Source organism: Crotalus tigris, unplaced genomic scaffold, assembly GCF_016545835.1.
Source record: "Crotalus tigris isolate CLP2741 ecotype Arizona unplaced genomic scaffold, ASM1654583v1 scf7180000020062.1902635, whole genome shotgun sequence".
Taxonomy (NCBI): domain Eukaryota; kingdom Metazoa; phylum Chordata; class Lepidosauria; order Squamata; family Viperidae; genus Crotalus; species Crotalus tigris.
In genome coordinates, this window is record NW_024097841.1 from 495,471 (window position 1) to 521,374 (window position 25,904).

Below are 25,904 nucleotides of genomic sequence, written 5' to 3' on the forward strand. Positions count from 1 at the left end.
ATAGAGCTGGAAGGGACCTTTATCGTCTTGGCTGCTCTTCTCTGAATACTTTCCAGGGTCTCAACACCTTTTTTGTATCTTAGTGACCAGAACTGGACTCGGTATTCCAAGTGTGGCCTCAGTATAAAATGGTATCATCACTTCTTGTGATCTTGATGCTATCCCTTCCTACCTGATTGATCATGATCTTGATGCTACCTTTTCCTATATTATTCTTCCCTCTCAGTGCAACTGAATCTGTAGGCAGCATATATGAATTAATTTACTTTTGAGTCACAATCTCTAAAATGCCTTAAAAACTCATCTGATTTCTTTTTCTATGCATACTGGAATTTGGAAGTTTGGAAAATACTTGCTTACCAAAGCAACTAAGTCTTAAACACCAAGGGAGAATAACTGCTTTGACCAGCTCCACATAATTACGTATGAAATCAGCACTCAACATATGAAAACAGGATTTCAGTCTATTTTGCATACTGCGACTACCCAGAGATACCAAGCAAAAAGCATCCAACTATGAGACCACTATATTCAGATTGGACACCTGTCACAATCCCAGCTGGGTGTTTGTATGAAGGAGAGCATGAGGGACAAGTATCAGCTGAGGGTGGACAGCACAGTAAGACCACCTTACCTCATTCCCCACTGTAATCACCTGAACCTCGACAGTGAGACAGGAAATGCCTCTCCTAAGAGGCAGAATCAGGAAAATGTTTGCTCCAAACACACTGGGGAGACTACATACCTCCCATCCAGTCTGATTAAACTTTATTTTCCTGAATTTGCTCGATCAGTCCCTGTCTTACATTGAGCTAATCCCGTTACTCACTAGTAAGCGCTCCTACACTTGATCTGCTATTCAAGCTCTGTTCCAAGTATTGATCTGCCCATCACAAGAGAGATTAAAGTGCCACGTTGTGGAAATCTCACAAAATTCCATACGACATTGTTTGTTTGTGTTTATTGATTTATTTCGATAGCTGCCCAACTCAGTCAATGCCTCTGGGCAGCTTACAGTTCAAACAGTTGCACGTTAAGCCCTGCTGGTACAACATTTGCCATGGCTGCACTATGAACGGCATGAAGAGGCAGCCAGAGTTGCCTGGGGTAGTATATGAACTGTCTTCAAGAGCAGGCAGCAAAACCCTCAGGAAAAAAACTCTAATTTTGATTGCCATGCTGGGCGTATGGGGCAGAATCCAAAGAAGAGTAGTTTATGCTCTTCAGCCTCTTTTGAAGGCAACCAAACTACAAAGAATCAGAGGGCCAGAGGGATGAGCTGCAGATAAACCAGGCCCTACACTGGAACCAGTGAGGAATCGAATGTTCTCTAGTCCAATAAACCTCTGACTATTTGCGGTCAGGTGAGTGAAGGATCCATGAGAAAGGAGAAATAAAAGGACCTTGAGCAAGATCCTTCATAGCCAGGAGCAGTATTAAGGGCAAGGATCAAGAACATATTAGGGAAAAGGAGGAATTAAGGGAGGAATTAAAGTGCAGTGTGAATGACAGTATGTGTGTATCATTTACTCTTTCCACCCTCCTCACCCCTTCCTTATTTTAACCATACATCTACATTTTGAGGTAGGTGGAGCTGTGATTCAGGGACTGGCAATGCAAAGACACAATTTCCAAGAAAACAAGGGCTCGAGATCTGGATGTTCATTCATCTCCACCCCCACCCAGTCCCAGCTTCATGTCAGTTCTTTCGCCACACCAAGTCTCTTCCCATGGCCAATTGCCATATTCTCTGCCGTACAAAGATGGCTTTTCTGAGTTTAAATAGAATCTAATTTGCAGTGTCTTCAGCAGAAAGCATCTAGGAACTGGACAAGGGTGTGTCCAGGAGGAGCTGGAGAGGCCCAGATGGGCTGCTCTGAAGAGGAACAACAACAACTCTAAAATTAGCCAGGTCAGAGAGATGACATGCGGAAGCCAAAAGCCACATTAGTGCTCTTAATCAGATGACAGCCACCCAACTCATCCTCAGACTGTCGCCAACAAGCTTCTGCCTCCTCCTTTCGCTTGCTCTGCTTGACACAAGAGAGAGCAGCAGTTCTCCAGGGAGCCCAACTAGAAGGTGGAGGTTTTTTCATCTTATTTTCTGAACCTTCAGATAACCAACCGATGGTTTTTCCAAGGTTCAGGAGAAGACTGGGCCATCCTCCAAGTTTAATAATTCTGATCATAGCACAAGGAGAGGCCGGGCAATGCCAATGACAACGCAGCGAGAACTGGGTTGGGCCAGCTTTACTCTTGTTTACTTCCTCGGACTCTCTCTGCTGCTGGAACCCTTGTAGACCCTTCTTTTCATAAGAGGGCTTGATATGGATCAAACCACTGAGAAGGAGGTACTTTGCTTTTCACTCTCATGCTTCACTAGAATGCATGAAGAATGTTTGCAGCTTCTGTGCCCAAAATTTCCTGCAGAGTTGTAGGAATCAAAAGCATGATAGCACCATTTTGGGGCAAGATTGGGCCACAAACATGCCAGCGGATAACCTTTTGGCTTCTTGAAGTAATATTAGAAATAGCAGCTCATAATCCTTCCATGATTCTGATGGGAGGATTCCCATCCTCTCCAACAACCTGAGCCTAAAGAAAGGGCGCTTCCTAGGAGGGGAGTTGGGATGGAGCGAGGAGCCATGGCTGTCAGGCAGTTCTCCCAGATTAATTTCAGCTTTGAGATCAAACTGGTGAGAAAGGATCAGTCTAACCCAGGGGTCGGCAGCCTTAAACACTCAAAGAGCCACTTGGACTTGTTTCTCGCAGAAAAAAAAAAACATTGGGAGCCACAAAACCCTTTTGACATCTAAAATGAAGATAACACTGCATATATCCTTTTTTTACCCTTATGCTATGTATAAAAAAATTATAGTGTGTTGCACTTATGAAATCAATGAACTGCTACAAACAAATTTTATGCCGGAGAAAGAGGGGAAGAAAAACCTTTCTTCTTCATCCCAACAGGTGAAAACAATTTTAGTAGCTTATCTTTTATCTTTAAATACAGCATAATTATCCCCATACCTCATCTCTTAATTAAAATATCAAAATATTTCATTAAATGTTTTTTACTAAAAGTCTAGTAAGGACAACATATATTCATATTTTTTCTCTCACACACTCTTTCCTCTCTCTCCTCTCTCTTTCTCTCTCCTTCTTTCCCTCCCTCTTTCCTCTCCCTCTCTTTCTCTCCGTCCCTCTCTTTCTCTTTCCTCTCCCTCTCTCTCCTCTCCCCCCCTCTCTCCCTCTCTCTGATCTTCTGCTCACCTGGCCAGCTGGCCTCATGCTGTTCTCAGACAAACTGACTTATTGGGTTGGCTCTCTCTTGCCCTTGGTCTGCCAGTCCTCTTCCCCACTAAATAAAAGTGTGTGTGTGTGTGTGTGTGTGTGTGTGTGTGTGTGTGAGAGAGAGAGAGAGAGAGAGAGAGAGAGAGAGAGAGAGAGAGAGAGAGAGAGAGAGTGAGTGAGAGCGCTGCTGCTTTCTGCTGAGATGCAGCAAGGGCAGGGAGCCCACCCAATAAGCTTGTCAGCTTGTCGGAGAATAGCGTGAGGCCAGCTGGCCAAGTGAGCAGAAGATCGGAGAGAGAGAGAGAGAGAGAGAGAGAGAGAGAGAGAGAGAGAGAGAAAGAGAAAAGGGAAGCACAAGTGCCTCTCTCTGTCTCTCTGCAAATGGCGGAGGACTGGGAGCCACAGTAGAAGGCTGAAAGAGCCACATGTGGCTCCAGAACCACAGGTTGCCAACCTGTGGTCTAACCCAATGGTGATTCCTTGGTGGCAGATTTTCTAACTGCCCACTGCTGACAGATGGTCTTTCTCACTTGATCAGAACCAGCAGGGTCAGCCTGCTTCAAGCCCCTTAACAATTGGCATCTTGTGAAACTTAGGAAAAAGAAAGCCTTCTCTCTCACAGAGCCAAACCAGCCAGACGATCTGCCCAGAGATCTGGATGGCCCCAACTCTCCTGGCTTTGAGCAAGACCTGGATGTTCTCTCAGCCATTTGGACCTGGAGCTGATGCACCCATTTTTCTTGTTATAGATTGAAAATGGGATTACTTTTTAGACCCAAGGTGTTATGTTATTCTTTCCATTGTTTTGTTTCTTTTGTATATAGTGTTGCTTTGGGGGAGTTAATCTTCTGTGGCCATCAGAGTCATTGCTGCAAAATTCAGCAATTCAGTTATATAAATTGTTTAAATAAATACCTCTTTTTTAAAAAAACAAGTTTTATTAATTTTCCATTTTACAAATCTTCAGGTATTTAAGGAAGCAACATGATGGTTGAATAATACATAGTCCAATAACACGCTTATCCATACATATATCAGTTTACATCATCAAAACTTTCCTCTCTGTTTCCCTTAGTCATTATACCAAATTCAAATTAGTAGATTGCTAGTTATAACTCAATCATTTAAAACATTTATAAATAAATTTTAGATTGTTGTTGTTGTTGTTAATTGCGAAGTTGTGTCCGACCCATCGCGACCCCATGGACAATGTTCCTCCAGGTCCTCTACCATCTTCTGGAGTCCATTTAAGTTCACACCTACTGCTTCAGTGACTCCATCCAGCCATCTCATTCTCTGTCGTCCTCTTCTTCTATTGCCCTCAATCTTTGCCAGCATTAGGCCCTTCTCCAGTGAGTCCTTCCTTCTCATCAGGTGGCCAAAGTATTTGAGTTTCAACTTCAGGATCTGGCCTTCTAAAGAGCAGTCGGGGTTGATCTCTTCTAGGACTGACCGGTTTGAACGCCTTGCAGTCCAAGGGACTCGCAGGAGTCTTCTCGCTGATTCCTAAGATGTCGATGTTCAGTCTTGTTGTCTCTTTTTTGACTATGTCTAGCTTGCCTTGATTCATGGATCTTACATTCCAGGTTCCTATGGAGAAAAAATCTTTACAGCATCGGACTTTCCTTTCACCACCAGATATATCCACAGCTGAGCATCCTTTTGGCTTTGGCCCAGTCACTTCATTCTTTCTGGCGCTACTAGTACTAGCCCTCTGCCAGTATCCTGTTTTTAACTTTTGTCTGGTTTCAATGAGAATATTCCAGTTGGCTTACTGTCCAATAACAGTTTAAATTTTGGATAGCCCACGGTTCCCTTAATTCATACAAAATGATATCGTATCTAAAATACTTATTATTTATTCCAGTAAATTCTTAATTTATTTCACTATCATATTCTAATTCTCATTTTAATATCATCGCTTACTCATAAAATAACCTTTATCCTCTAAATTCATTTTCTATTTATAATTCAAAACAATTATTTAAGTAATTTATTTATTTCCCTTATAGATACTATAGAACCTAACTATTAAATCCAATAATATCGTTTAAAATCTCCTTGGCTCGTTACATAAAGTTTAAAGCTCTTCCTTTAGGTATTACACAAGAAAACCATTTTTTTTAGTCTAACTCTGGCCTTCCTTTTATGCCAAGCCAGCTTCCATAAAAAAGCTTTTAGATCCTCAAGTGGCTCTCCCTTCCTTCCTGGATATATCATTTGAAACAGGGGAGATCATCCAATCATTAGCCAGTCCCTTCACAGTCATTGAATTGTTGGCCAAATGGTTCTTCCTCTGGTTTCAGCTGGAGTAAATGAAAATTCATGTTCGATGTTGTAGTTGTTTTTGGATCATCTAGATTATCTAGAATCTCAGTGTATTGTCGTAAATCCTCTGCAAGTTCCATCTTAGCATTGTTTTGTTCAGTTTCTGTTGCTATTGTAGTTGTAAAGTCTTTAAGTGAGGTCAAAATTTGGGTGTTAAGGTTCTGAGAAGATTGTTCCTGGCATTCTTTAAAATCCACTTTGTTATTAGTTCCTTCTTCTGTTGTTTTTTGAAAAGTGTGGATTCCTCTAATGGGCTTAAAGCTGCATTTTGTGGCTTTAAAATGGCACGTAAGTCTTTCATTCTAGAATACATTAGCTCAGTAGCCTCTAGAATTTTTTCAAGTATAAGTTTGACATAAGATTGTGGGTGGTATTCCTCCATTTCTGTAACATTTACAGTCCTTTAGTGGAGGCTATTTTTAATAAGAGTCAATAACTGTCCACCTCCACTATAAAGAAATATTTTCACCACCCAGCTGTTCTTATCTTTTGGTTGCTGTCAAGGACAATGTCAAGGTTCCGACTAATGAAAAACTTCAAAGAACTTCCAGGCATTTTATCCTAAAAAGTCTTTTTATTCATGTGACAAAATATCGGCACGGGATGATGAAAGGAAGCTAATATCTGAAATCTCCACCCCCGCAAGCAGTTATTTTTGCTAGCATTTCCCCTCTCTTATTTTGCTGTCATGATTTACGTTCTCCAATTAGTTTGAAGGGCAAAGGTTCTCTTCCGTTCCCTTTCGCGGGCTTTTCTCTCCTCCCTCATTCTCATCTGAATTAACTCTAAAAGTACCAGACAGTTCTGCATATTTTGTAAAAGCAAGAATATTCAATATTAGCAGTGTTGACAGACAAATTTTAGTCTCAGAGATCTCCCAGTCAGAAAAGATTTATTCCACCTGCTGTACCAAATTTCACCACTAGATATCCCCAGTGACATACAAAATAGGGCTTTTTTCCAGTTCAAGAGAGGAAACAAAGAACATTCCCTTTTTTTCCAAGTTAACAAAAAAGTAAAGCAGTAAGTTTTTGTCGAGATTTTAGGGAGCCCAGGTATCCAGATATTACAAATCCAGGTAAGTGGTCATTTAATCTTGTTGTTCGTGTGTGTGTGTGTGTGTGTGTGTGTGTGTGTGTGTGTGTGCATTTCTTGGCTTTAAATTCTTTAAATTGAACAAAAGCCGCGGAATTCAGCTGGGGGAAAGGGGTATTTTAAAAATTTTTTACAGGAAAGTAGTTGGGAAAGAGAAAAGGAAAAATAGGGTCTCACCCAACTCCTCCAGTTGCTTCTTCATGCTTAGATGATGCTTTGGGCTTTCGGCTGGTTCAACTAAGTGAGCAGCCATATTAATGGCTGCTCTTTTTCTCTTCGGTCCTGAGGAGTTACTGCAGATCAAACAAAAAGGATGCTGCCCCTCCGCAATCCAGCAACAGTCCCCCCCAACAATGGTTGCCCCTTCAGGATGATTTTCGACCCCTTCCAGGATCTTCCGAAGGAGAAAAACCGGACGATGGGGAGAAGGATCTCTCCACTTGCCCACCAGCGTCGAAAACCGGAACCAGAAGCCTAAATAAATAACTCTCATCTTGTCATCATTGGGTAGCCTGCACTCTGATGCTACACTGATTCTGACACAGATTATTTGTAGTGTATTTATGAGCCCTGTTTGGAATGTGAGGATTGTAGGCTGATTCTGCCCACAGCCAGCAGTTCAATCTTGACTGGCTCATGGTTGATTCAACTTTCTCTCCTCCCGAGGTTTGTAAAATGAGGGCCTATTGTTGGGGGCAAGACATTTGTAAACCACTTAGAGAGGGCTTTAAAGCACTCTGAGCTGGTGTATAAGTCTAAGTGCTATTGCTATTGTATACAGTCAAATAAGTTGGATCAAAGCGTACTTTTAAATGGATGTAAGATTTATTCCAAAAACTGAGCTGAGCAGCACTAATTTCTCAATTGGAAATGTCTTACTCAAACGACAACAGCCAAGGTATGATTCAAAAAATATAAAGATTACAACAGATACATGGATGGCTGACAGCCTCTCTCTTTCTTTAATCAAAGGACCCTTAGCCACTGTTTATTAGCCTAATGTTGCACTTTTTGTCCAGGAGCTCAAAGTGTCTTACTTTGTGTTCCCTCTATTTTTTCCCCACAATAGCACAGGGAGGTCAGCTGGACTAAAAATGTGACTGGCCCTAAGTTCTCCGGGAAACCTGCATGAAGGATGCGAGATTAAAACATGGTTCTCCCTAATGCTAGTCCATTTTCACCATTTCTAGTTCAACTAGAAGGTACAAGAAACAAGTGTCCACCACTGAACCCATCAGCTAGGAGGTCATTCTCCATCCCATAATATGTAGCCATCCCTTTCCATACTATGATATCGCAATTCTTTCATTGGCTACTTGAAAGGGAAGTGTTTAAATGTCCCTGTTTAGGTCCGCCCAGCTGGCTCTGTATGCCTGGTATGAACACGTTAAAAGGGAGAATAAGATCTTCTCTTCCAAGGAAGGTCAAGGCCAGCCTGCCATTTCAGCTTCAACTACAAGCTCTGTGGTAGTGGAAAATGGTAATACAGCGTGAAAGTCATATCAATCTCTACATCTTTTGCTCAACATAAACTCTACATCTTTGCTCAATGGCAGCTTCCCCAGCCTAGACCTCTCCGGATGCATTAGGAATACAGCTACCAGAGATCTCAACAGGCCCTTCTGGGGTCAGGGAGTGCTCCCCAGCATCTCTGCCCAACCCTCAGGGAAGATTTGATAGGCATTCAAGTCCTTCCTGGTGTGTATCATTCATTCTGCCTTACGATGAACACTTTTTATTTATTTTTCTTTCTTCCCTATCTCCACAGTACACCTAGTTTTTACTCGGAATATTAATTTCTGCAATGAGCTCCAAAATCTCCAGTCACATTATTAATCAATGCACACTTGCAAAATGCTTTGCTGTGACAAATAAACACAGTAGCCAACATCACATCTTGTGGTTCCACATGCTAATCAAGCTTTGTATAAAGAACAGTTTGAACTAAGCCATCATTTGAGGATACAAGCAGCAACACTCCTGAATTGTTGGTTTCTACACCCTCTTCCACCCTTATGTGCCTAGAGGAGTTGGTGCTTTTATTTCGGTTTTAGATCAAGTACAGACTGCATGTCATTGACAAGTATTGCTTAAGTTGAAGTAGAAGGCAACTGCAACAAGACCTACTGTAATTAAAGCATAGTCAGTGGGGCTGTCCTGAGTCAATTAAAGAGAATTGAGATTAACTTACTTAAGGAAGCAAAGATCTATGCTAGTATTAAGCTACCATTAATCTAAAAGAAAACCTTACTTCCAATCTCATCAATTATGAGCTGGATAAGGAAGGAGAATGTCTAAACTCAGCAAGGGGAAGTTTAGTCTTATCCCAATAGATACCATGTCTTATCAGGAGATTAGGACAACGTTCTCAAGAGAGAAAGACTCCTTCATTTGTGCTACCATTCAAAATGCAAACATTCTCTTGTCACAAGGGATGCAACTTAGTTGGATACCTAGAAATCAAACATGCATAGGAAACTAAGCAAATTATACAGAGGCACTTATAGGGCATGTGCCAGATGGAGGCAGAGAGGTAAAAGAGATTTTCTTCTCTTACAAAGTTAGAGCTCCATCCAATGAAATTAATTCAAGAGAGGCAAGAAGGAAAAGATGTTCTTTCAACCTATTCCATAGAAAAAATCCGCATTTGCTGCTAGCATTTGTGATCAAGGTAATCAAATTAAAAAATAAAAGGGAACTAGATGGGTTTCCTCTTAATGCTGGTCCCTCTTGACTACTCCTGCAGCACAGAAAACGAAATATTGGTTGCTGGAAGGAACAGCAGAGGGGTCTTCTCCCAAGTGAGGACATGCTGAAGGGGATGGCCCAGAATCCCCCAAAGAAATGAACCTGCTGTACCCTCCCTGATGTTGTAACCATTACACCCTATTCCAGGGGTGTCAAACTCAATTTCATTGAGGGCCGCATCAGCATTGTGGTTGCCCTTTGGGGGCGGGGTGGCCGGGGGAGTGCAGCCTGAGTGGGCATGGCTGGGTGAGTGTGGTCTACTGGGTGGGTGTGGCCAGCTTGACATCACTCATATCAGGGGTGCCTGTGGGCGCCTGGACAGGACTGGGGCAGATCCGAGGATCTCCGGCAGAGGGGGGTGGGACCAGGGCGAGCACCAGGGCATGGTCCACTGGAAGAGCCTCACCATCCCTCTCAGGCCATGGGGGGGCCTGGATGGTGGCATGGGCTGCCCGGAGCCCTGGGTAGCAGAGGTCAAATGCCCAGCCCAGCTCTCAAACTCCCACGGCACCTAGCCCAGCCCCATTTCCCCAAGGGGGCGCTAGCTGCACTTACTTCCTTCTCAAGGCTGCTGCTCCTGTGCTCAGTCTCCTTAGCCAGTTTGCTCATGGTGGGTGCAGGAGGGCAAAGTGCGTAGGTCAGAGGAAGGCCCACTCCCTCTCTATGCGAGGAGACCCGGTTTTGTAATCAAAGCATCCTTAGTAATAGGATGGGAGAACCCCAGGATAGACCAGGAGGAGGGGGCAAGGGGATGGCGAAAGGGCAGGACTAAGGCAGGACTTCCGTCAGATCCTCTCTCCCTCTCATTCCAATCTCCTTCCTTCCTTTTTCCCTCCCTGCATCCTTCACTGCCTCCCTCTTTCTCATTCCCATCTCCTTCCTTCCTTCCTTCCTTCCTTCCTTCCTTCCTTCCTTCCTTCCTTCCTTCCTTCCTTCCTTCTTCAGAGCAGAGTGACAGGAAAATATTTGAGAGGGAGGGAGAAAAACAGGCAAGAAACGCAGCTGGGGAGGTGACACCCTTTGTGAGGAATGAAGAAATGCACCATCGCCTGGAAGTGGCCAGCACATGGCCCTCACCTACTTCACATATCCGGCTTGGTGGGCAAGGGAAGAAACAGGGTTGGATTGAACAGGCCTCCCGAACAGGAGGGTTCAGGGGGAAGTTCCTCCTCCTCTGATAGATTAAAGTCTGACTGCTCCTCACCCTGTGGGGATGAGTATCCACTCATGGAGGAGTGCTCAGGAGATGTGGGTTCCTGCAGTATAGGGAACCCCATAGGAGGAACATAAGGTGGCATGGCTGATGTGGAAGTCTCCTGTCCAGGTGGATGGAAAGACCGTTCTGCTAGAGCGCAGTCCACAGCCTTGGATAGCAAGGCCTCAAGACGACCGTCGGAGAAAATGTCTCCGATGTTGGACCCCTGAGCCCTGCGGCCGTAGGAGTGATGGTGGCCTCTGGGGCTGAACCTGAGATGGTTGTTGTATGTTGAACCAATTCAGAAGGGGAGCTGAGCGTGGTGGGCGTCCCTGTGAGAGACCACATGCCCTGAGCCGAGGATGAAGGGCCTAACGGAAGGTCAAATTCAGGAGCCGCCGATCCGTCTCTAATCCGGCCTGCCTCTGCGCTCTGGAGAACTCCTTCTCCAGAGACTGGTGCCTACGGCTGGCTTGCTTTTCCACCAACTTGGAAGGCTTCTTGAGAGTGGCCTTAGCCTTGGATTTGGGCTTGCCTGCCGCCTCCTGTTCAGAGGATTTGTGCCGGCCATAACTGGAAGATGGGGAGGCAGTGCTCATGGGTTGAGGCATTGTGGAGTATCCTGGTTGAGCTGTCTCAGGGAAACAGAGGCGAAGCTCTGGCAGGCAAGCAGTTGGCGGAAGTGAAATTGGAGCAAGTAACAAGACTGCTCCCCTGACCACCTGACCAGAAAACTATCTGGGCTTTGGTCACGGCAATTGAGTCTGATGCCGAAGGCACGGTTGGGGACCCGCTCTGGGCTCCGCCCGGAGGCCTTAGGTGGCCAGTCAAAGTGCACCAGTAAAAGCCCCAACACAGAAGGCCTGAGAGAAAAAATGGCAAGGAAAGGATCAGGCTCAAAATGGTGGCTAGTCAAATTGTGGTTGTATTGTAACAAGTGATTTGCGATGAAAGAAACACACACCTCAAATGCGGCCTGGGTCAGGCCAACTACTGTGAGTAGGCCTCGTGGGGCCTAAAGAAGCTCCCATGTGGCGTTCAAGATGGTGGCCACCGGGAATTGCCCTAGCTTATTTTATGCCCAGAGGTGTGCAGCCTGAGTGGAGAATGAAATTCCAGACAGGTTGTGCAAACTGAGCCACCTATGAAGGACAAAACAACTAGGACACTGAAGAAGACTGTTTGTGACTACGTTGCCTTTGGCGGTGGCCCCAAAATGGCGGCCGCAACTTGCTCTCCGTTGAAAACGGCCTCTGCAGGCCTCAAAGGCAAGATTTCAGGTGCTGGGGCCAATTGCGATGGCAGCGCTAAGAGTGCGCCAAAAATGTGCTCAGCGAGACTGCCTCCGAATGACAGGCAAAAAAACGGGCTGAATTTGATTTTGTTGCCTTCGATGGCAACCAAAATGGTGTCCGCGGGTATCACTGGCTGCCGGAGATGATCCAGAGGCCCCGAATTCAACAAAGAATTCCAGGCCTGCAGTACGAGATTCTGCTCGGTAGCTCAAAAAAGGGGGGGGGAGAATGAGGGATATATCCAAAGCAGCCCCTGCCCAGAAAAGGTTTCCCCAGAGCCCTGGGGAAATGGAAGGGAAAGCTGCAGAAACCTCCCCCCACCCCTCACTGCTCAAATTGTGCGATTTGATTCAGCACTGATCCCAGCGCTGTAAGGAAAATTAGGGAAGGATTCCAAATTTCTTATGTAATTAAATTGTTAAGGGTGATTATAGGGAAAGGAGAATTCACCCAATGGATCTCTAACTTGCTAGCTGTTGAGAGAGCCAAACCTGATACGTCTTCAAGAGCTTGAGACCAAGTCAAGACTGGATCTCCTAGCAAGAGGGGCGTGTCAAGTTTGGCTACTTGGTCTCAAGAGCAGGCAGACAGAGAAAACCCATTGGTGGATTCTCCATCTCCTGTACTGGAGAAATTTTCAAGGGCCTTGTGGACTCGCTGGCCATTGCTCTGTGGACTAGCATTGGTCTGCTTTTGCTGGACTTTATTGGGACAGTTCTGGGTTTTTAGTGAAGGGAATAGCTGGGGAATATTAATAAACCCACTAACCCATGGGTGTCAAACTCGCCACATCACGTGAGGTGTTGTGACATATCGTGACTCTTTTTGCATTGCTGGCAATGGGGTGGGCGTAGTTTTGGTATGATGAAACCAGCCCGTGAGCCAGCAGTTTGACACCCCTGCACTAACCCATTGTTATGTGTGCATGTGAGTTAGTGAGACAGTCAGATACACTTTCATCACTGTGAATATTACAAAATTCCCTCCTTAGATGGGATGGTCTTTATATTACTTTGGTCAAATGTACAACTTTCCCCCAATCTGTCCTTGTGGGGTCAAATCGTCAGACCTGCCCTGGCTTAGACAATTAGGAAATAAAGACCCTCCATTTGTTTGAAGTGATAGGTTCTTTTAATAAAGTTAAGCGGTTGCAGCGAAAGTAAATCTAGCTCTAAGTATTCACTCGCAAAGGTTACACTTTTCCCTTTCTCTGGCCTTCCCTCCTTGACCAGTTCATCAGTGTCCAATAGTATTCCTTTTTGATGTTTTGGGAACTGCTTTGAAGTTTGGTGCAGTTTCGCAGTCTGATCCCAGGCCAGTTGTCCTTGGGGGCTGCCTTATTCCAGTTTGATACCTCTGGTTCTTTCAGCTTCTCTCCCCCCTCCATTTGTCTTCCCATGTCCATGCCCAAACTTTACTTACCCAATTTCTTTCTCCCCTCCCCCTTGCATTTTATGGCAGGATGCCAGTGAAGAGAAGAAGCTGAAGATGGCAGCCCTGACACAAATTAACTAATAGTAGTTTTGAAAAGTTCAGAATAAAATGCTCTAGAAAATAATCCTTCTTCTAAAACAGTAGAAAAAAGAATGCAAAAAATAAATGCTCATCCTTGAAAGACCTGCTGCTGACATTCGGACCTCTTTGTCCATGTGTGTGTGTGAGAGAGTGAGCCTTCGTCGGGTGGATTCCTTGTGCCAAATTCTTTTCCTGCTGGAGAAGAGCCAGCTGAACACTCCCAAGACAGCTCTGCGCAGGCCTGGCCTGCAGGCAAACCCAATGCTGAAGTGGGACATAACGGCTGAATCCTGTAGATAGAGATTTTTAAAACGCCATTCCGCTCCCTCCCCTTACCCCCACCCCAAAAAAAAGGGAAGGAAGAGAGCTTGAACTGAGCCATAGGAATCAGAGAAGCTCCAGCACTTACTTCTACCCTTCCTGTCTGTAAAAAAGACTCTTTCAGCATTTTCTACCCACAAAGATCTATTTTCCAGCTCTGGCAGGAGGAAGTGCTCAGCTGCTACCAGCTTCTTGAGAGCCGCCCAAAGAAACTCAAGCTTTTGCTCAGAATCACCCTCTCCATTTTGCGCAAAGCCTGAGCCAACAGACCTCTGTGGCTCTTTTGTGGCCATTCCTCAGAAGTGCTGCCATAGGGGGAAAACTCACCAGGCAGACAAAGCATTCCACCCTTCGCCAGAACTTCCAGTGAAATGTATGACCAAAGAAATTAAAACTTCAACTGTGGTAGGTTAAGACACTGAGAAGACTTGGAAAAACGGCTCTTCTGAATGCTCAAAGAATACAATGCTGGTGCTGGGCAAGCCCCCAAGGAGGGAGACCCCTGAAAGATCCCGTCAGGGAAAAGATTCTCTTTCAGATCACAACATGCTTCCCCGGGTTTACTTTTTCATGCAACAAAACCCAACATGAAGCTCTGCCGGGCTCCTTCCTTCTGGGGTGCACCTACCCACCACATATTTGTCCTCTGGGGTTTTAATCTGGAAGCCCTCTGTAGCAAAGCTCAACCCAGAGAGCTGGATAATTCCTCCTCGGAACGAATCAATGCCTTGTCACAAGCTCAGTAGCTGACTTTGTCAGGTGCCTTTTGCAATAAGCAACCTTTCAGGAGGAGAATGGGGCCCAATTCTCCATCAAAAGCTTTCTGCCATACAGGATTGTCCAGGGTTCTTAAGAAATCGCCATCCAACAAGATCAAGAAGATCCTAGTACTTAGAGATAAAAATTAAATTCAAGCAGTCCAAATTATGAAGTTACCAGGACTGTAGCCATAAACAAAGAAGAAGACATCGCTTCAAAATGTGTGGGATACTGCTAAAGCACACTTTAGAGCAGTGTTTCCCAAACTTAATAATTTTAAGGCATGTGGACTTCAACTCCCAGAATTCCACAGCCAGCAATGCTGGCTGTGGAATTCTGGGAGTTGAAGTCTACATGCCTTAAAATGGTCAAGTTTGGGAAACACTGCTTTAGAGGGTTGGCTATAACTTACATGGCAAAAAAGAATAAAGAAAAAAAGCAACAACAAATGAAGTTAAAGGCGGAATTTATAAAATTGGAATCAGAACTACAAAGAGATCCACAAAAGAAAACTCTTAAAAAGCAAATGGAAATAATAAAACATAGATTAAACTTAGCAGAGGCTGAAAAAAATGGTCCAACAAATTAAAAGGGTAAAACAATTTTTTTTTGAAAATGCTAATAAACCAGGTACTGTAGGTGGTTAGCATACAAATTGAAAAAAGAAAGAGAGAAAAAATTGATAAATAAGTTGCAAGATTCAAAAGGCGATTTACAATTCTAAAATGACATAATTTTAAAAAATAATCAAAGATTTTTATGAGACACTTTATGACAGAGAAGAAACCTCTCAAGAAAAAATAAAGCAATATATAAAAAAGCTGACTTACCAAAAATTTCAGAAAAGGGGTGTTGGTCTTACCGGAACACCTTTTCTCAGTACGGAGATGGAGAATCCACCAATGGGTTTTCTCTGTCTGCCTGCTCTTGAGACCAAGTAGCCAAATTTCACATGCCCCCTCTTGCCTGGGGCTCCATTCTTAACGAGGGCGAAGTGGCTGAAGGTTGACGAGATATTGGCTCTCAGTTCCCTAATAACGGCCTAACTGACCTTAGGGTGGGTGTGGATTCTCCGTCTCCATACTGAGAAAAGGCGTTCAGGTAAGACCAACGCTCCTTCTCCAGTACAGGAGATGGATAATCCACCAATGGGACATACCAAAGCCTCACTGTCCCGATGGGTGGGAGACAGATAAGGCCAGAAGGGTGTCCTTGGAGATCACTTGCTGGAGGACCCTCCTACCAAAGGAGGCGTCCACTGAAGCGAAACGGTTGATCTTGTAATGGCGTACGAACGGGGAAGGTGAGGACTATGTCGCGGCCCTACAAATTTCCTCGATGGACGCCTGAGTGGCCCATGCCACCAAGGTTGCAGCACTTTGAGTGCAATGGGCAGTGAGATGACTTGGAGGCGGCAGAGACGAGGCTTGGTACGCCTCGGCGATACAGGTCCGGATCCACCTTCCAATGGTACCAGCGGAAACTTTCCGCCCCAAAGTACCCGGTCTGAAGGACACAAAGAGGGCCTCTGACTTGCAGAAAGGCTCCATACATTTTATGTAACGTCGCAATGCCCTGTGTATGTCCAATGTATGCCATTGCTGCTCCTGGTCACGTTTAGGCAAAAGTTTGGGAGAACAATTTCTTGTGCCCTGTGAAACAGAGAGTTCACCTTTGGGATGAAGGAGAGATCTAGCCTAAGGACCACCCGATCACTGTGGAAGGTGCAGAGGTCATTCCTGACTGACAGTGCGGCCAGCTCAGAAATTCGCCTAGCCGATGTGATGGCAATCAGGAACGCCACCTTTAGAGACAGGTGTCATAATAAAATGGTCCCCAGTGGTTTGAAGGGCGATCCTATTAGAGTGCAGCAATTCCCAAGATGGGTATCTGTGTACCACTGGGGGTCTGGTGTTACACGCACCCTTGATAAAGGCGCGAACCCTGGGATGGTGAGCTGAGGGAACCGAATCCTCACACGTGAGAAGAGTGGATAGAGCCGCCACCTGCCTGCGAATAGTCGCCGGAGTGAGGCCTCTGTCCAGTCCATCTAAAAGATAGTCTACTATTTGAGGGATGGTTAATTTGGAGATTTCAAACTACCGCCTTCTACACCAAAGGCAAAAATTTTTCCAAGTGGAATCATATATGCGGTTGGTCGCTGGACGGCGTGCAGCCTGAATCATGGTAATGGCACGGGGAGAGAATAACTCCTGCGTCATTACACGGCGCTCAAGTGCCAGACGGTCAATTGCAACCATTGAGGGTCCGGGTGACAGATGGCTGCCTGGTATAGGGACACTCGGTGGGAGGAGATCTTCCACGGGGTTGATTGAGACAGGTTCATCAGGTCTGCGAACCACGGTCTCTGTGGTCAGTGTGGTGCCACGAAAATCACCTCCGCTCACTTGTGTAGCAATTTGCGAATGGCTGCCGGTATGAGCGGAAGTGGGGGAAAGGCATAAAGTTGGCCTTGTGGCCATTGAACTCTTAATGCGTCCGTCCCCTCCGCCCCTGGATTGAGATAGCGGGAGTAGAATCTGGGAAGTTGAGCATTGTCTGACGATGTGAACAGGTCGAGGATCGGTTGACCAAACCTGCGGGAGATGTGTGAGAGCAGGTCCAGGTGTAGCCCCCACTCCAAGGGGTCCACTGTGGCACGACTCAGAAAGTTGTCTGCAGGTTGTTGACCCCCGATATGTGTTCCGCCCTTAGTAACTCCAGTCTGGGCTCTACTCAGGTGAACAGGAGCCGTGCCTCTGTCATGAGGGCTTTGGACCTGGTGCCCCCGACGGTTGATATGTGCCTTGGCTGCCATGTTGTCTGTAAGGACTAGGACATGGCGGCCCCTGATTCTGTGTCTGAAGTGTCATAGGGCTAGATGGATTGCCCTGAGCTCTAGCCAGTTGATGTTGTTCCTCAGATCTGCGGTGGGCCAACATCCCTGCGCGAAGTGAGAGAGTAGATGGGCTTCCCAACTGTACAGGCTGGCGTCTGTAGGTTCGTTTGATCCGCTGGTGTTCTGTCGTTGGAATGGCAGGAGGAACCACTGTAGGTCCTGCAAATGAAGCCTGGTCCAGGGGACTATGGCTATGCCTAACAACTGGGATAGTGTTACCAGGGGAACTGTGTGTTGTTTGTATACCTGGCGAGCCAGTTCCCTAATGCTGACCACTCGCTCCTGGGAGAGGTAGACCATGCAGTGTCTATGATGGCTCCCAGATGCAGTAGCCTGGGTGAAGGAGCTGTCTGGCTCTTCTGGAAGTTTACTGAGAAACCATGCTGCTGAAGGACGCGGATAACGGTCCTTACATCCACCTGAGCCGCCTGGAGGGAAGTTGCTTGAATCAAGTTGTCGTTCAGATAACATTGGACGCGTATTGGGATTTCTCTGAGTTTTGCGGCTACTACCGTCAGTATTTTTGTAAACACCCTGAGGAGAGACCGAAGGGGAGGGCCCTGTACTGGAAGTGTTTGCCTCTGTAACAGAAACATAGAAACCGGCGGTGAGATGGATGAATGAGGATGTGAAGATAGGCTTCCGTGAGATCTATCGATGCCAGGAAGTTGCCCTGTCTGATGCCTCCCAGGATGGACTGGAGGGATTGCATCTTGAATTTTTTGTATGTTATGTATCAGTTGAGATTTTTGAGGTCCAGGATTGCCCTCCATCCTCCTGAGGTCTTGGGGACCACAGATGGAGTAAAATCCCCTGCCTCTGTATTCTGGTTGAACAGGTTCTATGGCTTGAATATCCAACAGGTGTTGGATGGCCTCCTGCATAAGTCTGCGTTTTATGGGGTCCCTGGAAACTGAGCAGATGTTGAATCGGTCTGGAGGTGTGACAAGAAACTCCAGGGACAACCCGGACTGGATGGTATACAGTACCCAGTTGTCCGTGGAGCTTTGTTCCCACTGATGGAAGAAATGGGCTAGTCTTCCACCAATGGGGGGTCGGGGTAAGGGTCATTTGTTCTTCCGGTAGGGGCGGCCCGTTCCATGAAAGGGCCGCTTAGTCTGATTTTGTTGTCTGGATCTGAACCCTGGTCTGTCATAGGGACGGTCGTACGGTCTGTCCTGCCTGGTTGTGTATGTTTTTGCATTCTGATTGAGAGGTACGGTTGTCGTTTGGCGAAAGGGCTGCCTCCGAAAATAAGGCGCGGGACGTCTGTCAGATTTTTTGTTTAAGTGAGCCATGACCTTACATTTGTCCTTATTCTCGATGAGATAAGGAGCCAGGGCCTCTCCAAACAAATTGCCGCCTAAATAGGGGGCGGTCACTAGGCGCCACTTAGCCTTGGTGTCAGCCTGCCAGTGTTTTAGCCATAGCATCCTTCTGGCGATTATATTGGACACTATGGATCTAGAGGAGAAGATGGCCGATTGGAGTGTTGCATCTGCAGCATATTCCATGGCTGCCACTATCTTGGCCACGTCCTGGTGAGTCCACAAGTCCTCAGCCAGGACCCTGGCCTGTAGTTGTTGTAACCACAGGAGGGTAGTCCGAACAAAGAAGGAAGCCGAGGTGGCCACTTTGATGGCCCATGCTGCTGACTGATGAGTTCTGCGGAAGGTTTGCTCCCACCTTTTGTCATCAGCTTTGAGGACCTCCATTAGGTCCCCCACAACAGCTGTCTGGGAAACCAAGGGGCTCCAGGCTTCATCACCTTGGGAATCTCTAGTGCCTCCTTGAGATCTGAGGATGTGTTGTACATCCTCTTGTCCGTGCCACTCGCCGAGGGGAGGGAAGAAGGAGAAGTCCATTGTTTCTTGATCTCCTGCAGGAAAATGTCAGGACAAGGCACGTGGTGTTCCGTTGTCACCTTGGCAAAAAATATCGACCTGGACGTGGTGCCTGTTGTCACCTGCAGTTGAGGGAACTGTTCAGCCCCTATGTTCGCAGTGGACGTGGCCTTGCGAAAGATCGTGAGAAATAGATTGGGATTAAATAGACCTCCCAATGGGGATGGTTCAGGGGGAAGTTCCTCATCCTCAGACAAGGTGATTTCCAGTGGCTCCTCCTCTTGAGGAGGAGGAATGGGCTGGAGATGCAGGCTCCTGGATAGCCTGGATCTCTGTGGGGAGTTCAAGTGATGGTGTGGTCGAGGTGTGGGCTCCCTGATCGTGTTGGACCGAGTGCTGCGATAGAGCGCGGTCCACCACTTTGGTTAACAGCGCCTCCAGACGTCTGTCTGAAAAAATATCCCCTATGTCATGGCCCCTGACTACAGTGGTCGGGGGTGACAAAGTAGGAGTACCTGTGACAGTGGCTGTTTGTTGGACCGATATGCGGGGCGAGCCTAGTGGTGGCAGAGATCCCGGAATGGACCATACGCCCTGTGTCGATGTCGAAGGGCCCAATGGTAGTTCCATCTTGGTGGTCGCCATTTGATCCAAATCCAATTGGGCCTGCCTCTGCGCCCTGGAGAACTCCTTCTCCAAGGCCTGGTGCCTATGGCTGGCTTGCTTTTCCGCCAACTTGGAGGGCTTCTTAAGCGTATGCTTGGTCTTGGTTTTGTGCTTGCCTGCCGCCTTCTGGCCAGAAGGAGCGTTGCAGCCGTAATTGGGAGGTGGAGAGGTCGTGCCCAAGGACTGAGGCAACGAGGATCCCTCCATCCCTTTAGAGCAATCTCAGGAACAAGCGCTGAGAAAAAGCTCTGGCAGGCAAGTAGTTGGCGGAAGCGAGATTGGAGCAAATACTGAGACTGCCTGATCAATCGACCAATAAAAAATTCTCTCTGGGCTACGGTCACGGTAGGCAAGGCGGGTACCGAAGGCATGTTTGGAACCACTCTCTGGGCTCCGCCCGGAGGCCTTAGGTGACCAGGCAGTGTGCACCAGTAAAAGAAAAAGGCAAAAAGATCAGGGCAACCTCGAGGCGGTTTGAAGGCCTGAGGTGGTCAGTAAAGGGTATCAAATGGCGGCTACCAAGACTGAAGGAGGTTACAGGCTCCCCCCCCCCCCGATTTATATTTGATTTGATAGCCTTGTGTTTTGTGTGTGTGTGTGTGTGTGTGTGTGTGTGTGTGTGTGTGTGTGTGTGTGTATGCTATGCTCTGCTATATGACCTGCTGTGCCTGGCCTACCATGTGGCTCCCCCTAGGCCGCGCCTACAGCGAGGTAGGCCTCATGGGCCTAGAAGGCCTCCCGTGGCCTAGAGGGCCTCCCGTGGCATCCACGGATCCGCAGCTTCTGGGGTGGCGTGCTGCGATGCTGGGTCGGCTTTCTTCCAGAGCCTACAACCCCCCAGCTGCCTAGTTGCCAGGAGCCTTGCCAAAAGGAAAAAAAGGCTCCGTTTAGTTTGGGGCTTGAAAAATGGCAGCTGCGGCCCGTTTCCTTCCGAAAACGGGCTCCGTGGCCTTTCTGTGTTTTTTGGTGTAGGGGGTTGGTGGTGGATGCAGTGCTGGGTGTGCGCTGCGATTTCACTGCTCTGGGGCTTGATTTGGCTGAAAAAATCAGCTTCCCTTCAGCTTCCTTTGTCTGCAAGGGCAGCCAAAATGGCCCCTGCTTTTGCCCTGGGCTGCTGGAGCGAGCTCCGGTGATGCAGATTCAACTTGAATTCGAGTCTGGAGCTTGCTATTTTCCCCCCAGAACTGGGGAAAAAACCCTTGGGAGCTGGGAAGAAAGGCACAGCAGGTAATCTCTGCTGGTTCCTTCTTCCTCCCCCCCCCCCACCAGAGCCCTGGGAAAGGGATGGGAAGCTGGAGGAATTTCCCCCCCATACCCCACCTTTTAAATAACTTGAGATCACAAATGATCTCAGTGCCTGTGGGGAAATTGTTAAAAGAAGGTAGCCAATTTAAAAGCCAATAATTTAGGGAGAATCCACCAATGAATCCAGCCAACACGAGTCTGGAAGAGCTGAGACCAAGTTAAGAATGGAGCCCCAGGCAAGAGGGGGCGTGTCAAATTTGGCTACTTGGTCTCAAGAGCAGGCAGACAGAGAAAACTCATTGGTGGATTATCTGTCTCGTGTACTGGAGAACATCCAAAACATGCTAAATGAAAAAATATCAATGATGGAGGTAACGGAGGCAAAAAAAGGCAAAAAAAATGATAAGATCCCAGGTCCAGATGGGCTACCTGCAGAGTTTTACAAATGTCTACAAGATATATTAAGCCCATTAATGAAAGAACTGTGTAATGAGGTACTTTTAGAGGCTAAAATACCAAATACTTGGATAGAAGCCAACATTACTTTAATACCCAAAGAAGATTCAGACTGACAGATAAAGAATTATAGACCAATATCCCTATTAAACATGGACTGTAAAATCTTTGCGTCAATAATAGCAGAAAAATTAAAGAGATTTTTGACTAAATTTATACATACAGACCAAAATGGATTTTTACATAAGAGACAAATACAAAATAATTTAAGAATGATTTTAGATACTTTGGAATACTATGAAATGCACCCAGGGAAGCAGATGGTGCTAACATTTCTAGATGCACAGAAGGCTTTTGATAATGTAAGTTGGCAATTTATGATTCAACAACTAAACGAAATGGACTTTGGAGAAAACTTTATAAATATAATTAAAACAATTATCATAGACAAATAACTAAAGTAATCATAAATGGAAATTTTACAGAAAAATTTAATATTAAAAAAGGCACAAGCCAAAGATGTCCATTATCCCCATTATTATTTATATTAACATTGGAAGTATTGAATAGAAATATTAGGCAAGACTCAGAAATTAAAGGAATGGAGATAAAAGATGAAAAATATAAACTACAAGCATTCGCGGATGACTTGGTTTTTATATTAAAAGAACTGCTTGAGAAAAGCCTCAAGCTTCTGAAAAAGATAGAATTTGGAGAAGTGGCAGGACTGAAAATAAATAGAGAAAAGAACAAAGTGATAACCAAAAACTTTACAGATAAACAAAAAAATCAACTGTCAGAAAAACAGATCTTTAAATAGTTAAGAAAGTTAAATACTTGGGGATGTACTTAACAGCAAAATGTGCAACAATAAAAGACAATTACGTAAAATTATTAAAACAAATAAAACTAGACTTGGAAAAACGGAAAAATCTACAATGTTAGAGAATAGCAACAGTGAAGATGAATATTTTACCAAAATTACTCTTTTTATTTCAAACAATACCTATAAAACTAGAAAAAAATTCTTTGATGAATTTAATACATTGATCTTGAAATTTATTTGGAAAGGAAAAAAAGCCAGAATTAGATTGAAAATGCTACAAGAAGCGAAAGAAAATGGAGGATTTGGGCTGCCAGATTGAGCTTTATATATCAAGTATCTGTATTAACATGGTTAAAAGAATGGATAACTCTTAGACATAAAAGATTACTATACCTAGAGGGGTATGACCTACAACGTGGATGGCATCCTTCCTATGGTATGGGAAGAATAAAATACATAGATACTTTCAAAACCAATATATAAGAAATGCACTTCTTCTAGAATGGGAAAAGGTAAACGTGAACATTTACATGAAAATACCTGGATGGCTTTCAACAATGGAAGCGTTTGTTCATTCAAACCTAATTAAATATGAGAAAATTGTGACTTATAAAGACATTTTGAATATTGAAGGGAAACTAAAATCTAGACAAGAACTGGAAGAACTGGTGGTGGCCACACCTGCAAATTCAAATGAGATATGAAAAAGATGCTAAAACATCTGGATTTTATAAAGAACTGGTAGAATTTGACCAGATACTATTGACATCAGATGAAAAATGGATTAAGAAACTGTATAAGTATATGTTAAGCTTAAAGATGGAAGAGGAACAAGTTAAAGAAACAATGATAATATGGACAAAAAACTTTGGGCATAACATAGAGTTGGAAAACTGGCAAAGCTTTTGGAAAAGAAACTCTAAAACAGTGGTTCTCAACCTGTGGGTCGGGACCCCATTTGGGGTCCAACGACCATTTCACGGGGGTCGCCAAACAACGCAGTCCGCCATTTTTTCCCCTTTTCCTTAGCTGTGCTACTCCCTTTTATTCTATTGGCTTTTGAAAGCCAATAGAATGGACTCTCTTGAATAGAGTCTAATTTTATTGGCTTTCAAAAGCCAATAGGAATTGTCCAGGCTGTCTCTGCCCTGCTGAGCCCGCCAAAAGTCCCATTCTGAAAACGGTGCTGCACCAGTTGAGTAGTCCTTGACTTACAACCGGTTGAGTAGTCCTTGACTTATGACCAGTTGGGGGTCGCGGCATTAAAAAGGTTGAGAACCACTGCTCTAAAATAATAAAGGCGGTAGTTTACAAAGAAAACCTATATAAAATGTTTTACAGATGCCACTTAAACACCTATGAGGTTAGCAAAAATGTTCAAAAATATGTCTAGCAAATGTTGGAAATGTAGACAAAAACCAGGCAGATACTATCATCTTTGGTGAACATGCTCTAAAGCCAAAAGATTTTGGTCAAGAATACATATATGGTTAGAGAAAATGATAAAAAAACATGTAGAGTTTAAGTCAGAATTATTTTTGTTAGGTATAATTATAGGAAATTATGAGAAAGAATGTGTATATTTAACCATATACTAACTGCAGAGAGAATTGTATTTGCTCAACATTGGAAAGATGAAGAATTACAGCGGAGGAAGAGATAATTAAGAAAGTTTTCGACTTTGCAGAAATGGACAGATTTACACTGAAAATAAAAGAGAAAGAAGATTCAGAATACTTTAAAACAGCGGTTCTCAACCTGTGGGTCGTGACCCCATTTGGGGTCGAACAACCATTTCACAGGGGTCGCCAAACAATGCAGTCCACCATTTTTTCCCCCTTTTCCTTAGCTGTGCTACTCCCTTTTATTCTATTGGCTTTTGAAAGCCAATAGAATAGACTCTCTTGAATAGAGTCTAATTCTATTGGCTTTCAAAAGCCAATAGGAATTGTCCAGGCTGTCTCTGCCCTGCTGAGCCCACCAAAAGTCCCATTCTGCAAACGGTGCTGCAAGTTGTCTGCAGCTAAGGTGAGCTGTCTGGAAGTTTCCACCCCTTCCTGCTGAGCAACTACTAAAAATGTAAGTAAAAGAGAGCCAGGGGTGGGAGGTGGGAGGCCGGCGGGCACAGGGAGGGTTGCTGGCACGCGTGGGGCCTGGTGGGTGCCTTACCTCCTTTGGGCTGGGCCAGCTGGTGGCCCAGCCAGTGGTCGGCCTGCTCCATCGCTGCCCCTTGCTAGCTACGCCTTGGCTGGCGCAGGGGGTGGCACTATGCATGCGCGGCGCTCCCGGGCAGGGAAAGTCCTCGACTTACAACTGGTTGGGTAGTCCTCAACTTACGACCGGTTGGGTAGTCCTCGACTTACAACCAGTTGAGTAGTTCTCGACTTACAACCGGTTGGGGGTTGCGGCATTAAAAGGTTGAGAACCACTGCTTTAAAACATAGGATACATTTTATCAATGGCTAGAAAAACAAGGTAGAGAGAAAGGAGTTTAACATGTATTAGGAAGCTAAATATTGGAATGCAGACAATATGTTGCTGATAAAATATTAAGGATTTGTGATTATAAAAAAATAATAAAATATTGTTTAAAAAAAAGAATGGCCATCCAACAAAATCAGGAAGATCCTAGTACTTAGAGATAAAAATTAAATTCAAGCAATCCAAATTATGAAGTTATCAGGACTGTAGCCATAACTGTTCCTAAACTGACGATCTGCAACCACTGCCTTTGTTTGCTCTGGACTGGAGCCCTCATGTTCCCCTGCAGCAAGAAGCGGGGGAGGGGGGGGAGAGCCAACTTTTTGCTAGATTACCAGTCTCTCTCCAATCAGCCTCCATCAAACCACCACAGTCCCTTGACAGCAACTACAAGAGGTCAGTGGAAAAAATCACTCTTGCCCTTCTAAAGGACAAGCAAACAGAAAATCCTCAGCAGATAGGGGGACAAATCAGACAGGAATTGTGACAGGACATGTAATGATGGGATAATAATATACCCATTAACTTCAATCTCACCAGTCCAGTGCAACTTGCATGAAGCAGAAAGGAGCAGAACTGGGATGCTGCGATTAAGGTGCTGAACTAGGGCGACGGAAAGCCATGTTCTCATCCATGCATAGGATGTTGGACCAATCTCAGCCACTCAATCCATCCTCTGCTGTGGAAGGGCAGGAAGGGGAGGACAGAAGGAGAGAGGACTCTTTATGCAATCTAGCAAATCAATTCTGAGTCAATCATGCCTCATCCAGTCTGTGAAAAGCCAAAATGTCTACCACTGCCTCCCTGCCTTTCATTCTAAAGGTTGAGAAGGAAAAGCAATTACTCCTTGTTGTAGCACTCTGGAGAAGACAACAATGTTGGGCATAACTCAGAGCTAAACTGCCTGGATAGCATCCTTATTGGTATCCAAATTGGC

General features: G+C 45.3%; 1 protein-coding gene across 3 annotated transcripts in view; it reads right to left on the reverse strand.

The window, feature by feature from the left end:
* Positions 1 to 25,904, reverse strand: part of OPHN1 (oligophrenin 1) — a 151,628-nt gene that overhangs the window by 94,492 nt on the left and 31,232 nt on the right. The window lies entirely within an intron of this gene.